Source organism: Lygodium microphyllum, chromosome 18 (assembly GCF_053477565.2).
Source record: "Lygodium microphyllum isolate KBCC chromosome 18, Lygodium_microphyllum_v1.1.10, whole genome shotgun sequence".
Classification (NCBI taxonomy): domain Eukaryota; kingdom Viridiplantae; phylum Streptophyta; class Polypodiopsida; order Schizaeales; family Lygodiaceae; genus Lygodium; species Lygodium microphyllum.
This window is the reverse complement of record NC_141152.1, coordinates 42688435-42692037: the sequence shown is the minus strand read 5'-3', so window position 1 is coordinate 42692037 and position 3603 is coordinate 42688435.

Genomic DNA, 3603 nt, shown 5'->3' with positions numbered 1-3603 from the left:
CAGACCTGTTTCTTTTTCAGCCATAGCTTTAAGGGTTTTGAAATGCCCAAAAACTTCACTTTTCTTTTTCATAAAATACACCCAAACTTTTCTGCTATAGTCATCAATAAAAGTGACAAAATAATGACAGCCTCCAAGAGATGCAGCTTTAGTAGTCCACACATCAGAGTGGATTAATTCCAATGGCTTCTCACTCTCTTGAACATGTCTAGGAAATGGTTTCCTTGCCTGTTTTCCAAACTGACAGGCTTCACATACCTTATGCATTTCTGCAACCTTGAATTTTGGCAATCCTGCAACAATATTTTGGGCCTGCATTGATTTAAGTCGCTGTACATTAACATGACCAATGCGTTTATGCCAGATATCAATATCTGCAACTACACCGGTCCCATGTGCAAACATTGCTGCACTCAATTCAGACATGTCTGCATCCAACGTAAACATTCTGCCCTTCTTCTTTCCTTTTGCTATCAAGCGACCTTTATTTTTCATATCCTCAACAAAGCATCCACGAGGATTAAATCTGACTTGCAAACCCTGCTCAACCATTTGACCGACAGAAACCAGATTCTTGGTGATATTCGGGACATGAAATACATCGGACAGGTATTTCTTTTGCCCATCCTGCATAGACAAGGGAATTTTTCCAATCTGCACAATAGGATGTGCAGTATCATCACCAGTCTCCACAAATCCTGGTTTTTCCATTTTCCTTGCATCCTCCATCCATTCTGCATGACCTGTCATGTGGTTTGATGCCCCTGAGTCAACATACCATACATCATTGCTTTCTTCTGCACTTGTCACAGAATTGTTCATGTGCTGCACCATGAACAAATGCTCATTTCTGTCATCACCCTGTCTGCTAGAAGATGCATAATTCCCTTGTTGCAGTTTTTCATTCATGATGTCATTCTGCTTTTTATAGCAGTCTTTAGCCATATGACCCATTTTACCACAGTAGTAGCATTCAACATTAGTGTTTGCATTTTGACCTCTTTGCCATCCACCACAACCTCTTTGGCTCCCCCTGCCTCTAGAGTTACCACGTCCTCCTCCATATGACTGGTTTTCTTGAGTTTGCTGCATATTCTGATTTCTACCACGGCCTCCAAATCGGCATCCTCTACCTCTGCCTCTACCTCTTCCAGTATTTGAGTAGAAGACAGCTTCTTTTGAAGTTCCTCCTGAAGAAGATGCACCACCATTTCTCTGTTCCTCAGAAATTAGAAGAGCAATCAACTCCTCAAAATCAGGAAATCTTTCACGAACTGAAATGGATGTCCGAAACTGTGCATAATCCTTTCCGAGACCATTCAAGGTCACAGAAACTAAATCATCATCTTCCACTGGTGACCCAATGGAAGCAAGTGCATCTGCAATCTTCTTCACCTTCATATGGTAGTCGTTGATGCTCATATTTTCTCTTTGCACATTGTGCAACTCTTGCTTGAGCTGCATTTTCCTGGCTTGCGTATTTGTGCTATACATTTTTGACAAAGTATCCCATGCCTCCTTTGGCGTACTTGCATCCTGAATATGCACAATCATAGAGTCTGAAATGCTGATAGACAGCCAATACATAACTTTCTTGGCTCTCTCATGCCATGCTTTAAATGCCTGCATTTGCTATTGATTGGGAACATCAGGAAGAACTGGTTCTTCTTCATTTCCTGCAACAAATTCCCAATATCCTTTTCCCATAAGGAAATTCGTCATTCTAAAATTCCATGCTTGGAAGTTGTTCTTGTCAAGCTTTTCAGTGACAATCTGTGAAAGAGAATCAGATGCCATTACAGAAGACTGCAAAAAATTCTGTCACTGCAAAAACCACAGCTTCACCCTCACAGGGGAAAATCTGCAAAACTGGCGAAAGTGGTATTTGACCACACAGTCACTTCCTAGTGACGATTTTGCATCAACAGGCAACAGGGATGATTCTATAACTCCCAATGTCTCTGCGCACAAGCATACAATGCAATTTTTACAGTAACTATTCACCGACCTGTAGAACAGTGGCTGCACGGCATAAAACTGGGCCTTTTCCTGAGTGCGTGCAGAAAACTTCCGCCTCCAAAACAGGCCCCGAAATGGCCTCAAATCAAAAAAACAAGGTCGCCAAGGGCTAAAGCCCTTATTCCGCAGCATATACTGCCCTCTTGCTTCACCGCGAAGGGCGTCTCAACCTGAGACAATACACTCCTGCACTTTCCGGCTGTGCTACCTGCAGAGATCTGCTCCCAAAACAGAAAATGAAAGCAACACTGCTCCTCTTACCAGAACACCGCGAGCTTGGCTTGCTTTCTTGAGCTCCTTACCACGAACAAGGCTCTGATACCATGTCAAGATTGTGGGAGAGAAAGAAGGAGTCTCACTTGTAGCTTTCTTGCTTGCACAATGGGGGAATGCACACAAGGGTGGAGGCTGAAAACAGTTTTCCTCTTCTTAGTTGTGGAAGCCAAAAGAACTCAAGTACAAAGAAATAGAAGAACCCTAGATATGGGTCTCAAACCAAACTCAACTAACTAAGGTGGCATACTAACTGAGCCACGAACTAGAGTAGATAAGGATAGCTATCATGTAGCTATTATTCAGGGGCGGTGTACCAACCGCATCTGCAACTGACAAGTCGGTGACATAAATACACAACGGTCACCCTAGCGTATCACGAGTGGAGCTCGATATGTCAACAATGTACACATATTAGTTGTGCCCTTTAGGTACCTCATGATACCCTTCGTGGCATCCCAATGCCTCTTGCTAGGTGTAGCCATATAACGTGCTACAACACCAACTACAAAAGCAATATCCGGACGGGTGGTTATCATGACATACATAAGACTATCCACTGCGGATGCATAGGGAATCTTGGCCATCTCGACCCTCTGCTCATTTATCTACGGATAATCGGTTTGTGATACCTTCACATGAGAAGGCAATGGATAGCCAATAGGCTTTACATCGTGCATACCGAAGCACTCAAGGACTTTATGAATGTACTCTCTCTGTGATAGATAGAGTAGTCCTTGATGCCTATCACGTGTAATGCGCATACCAAGAATATGAGAGGCATGTCCCAGATCTTTCATCTCAAAGCTCTTCTTAAGTCAAGCCTTAAGAGCATATAGCTCATCATGAGCTTTCCCTGCCTAAATCATGTCATCCACATAGAGTACAAAAATCAATAAAGATCCATCACGAGCTTTCTTTGTGTACAAGCACATATCCATAGCACTAGGGTTGTAGCCTTGTGACTGCATAAATGCATTGAACTTATGATACCATTCCCTAGGTGCTTGCTTCGAGCCTTAAAGAATTTTCCTAAATCTGCATACTAGATGTTCCCTACCAACTGTGCAAAGCCCTTAGGCTGCTCCATGTAAATATCATCATGCAAGTCCCCATGTAAGAAAGCCGTCTTGATATCCAACTGATACAAGTCCAAGTCAAGCTGTGTAGCCAAAGCCAAGACTAAGCGTAGGGTGTTGATCTTAACCACAAGAGAGAAGACCTAACACCATGCTCTTGCTTAAAACCCTTTGCTACCAATTTGGCCTTGTATGCCGACTTGGGGTGTCCAGGGTACTTTTCCACTTGTAC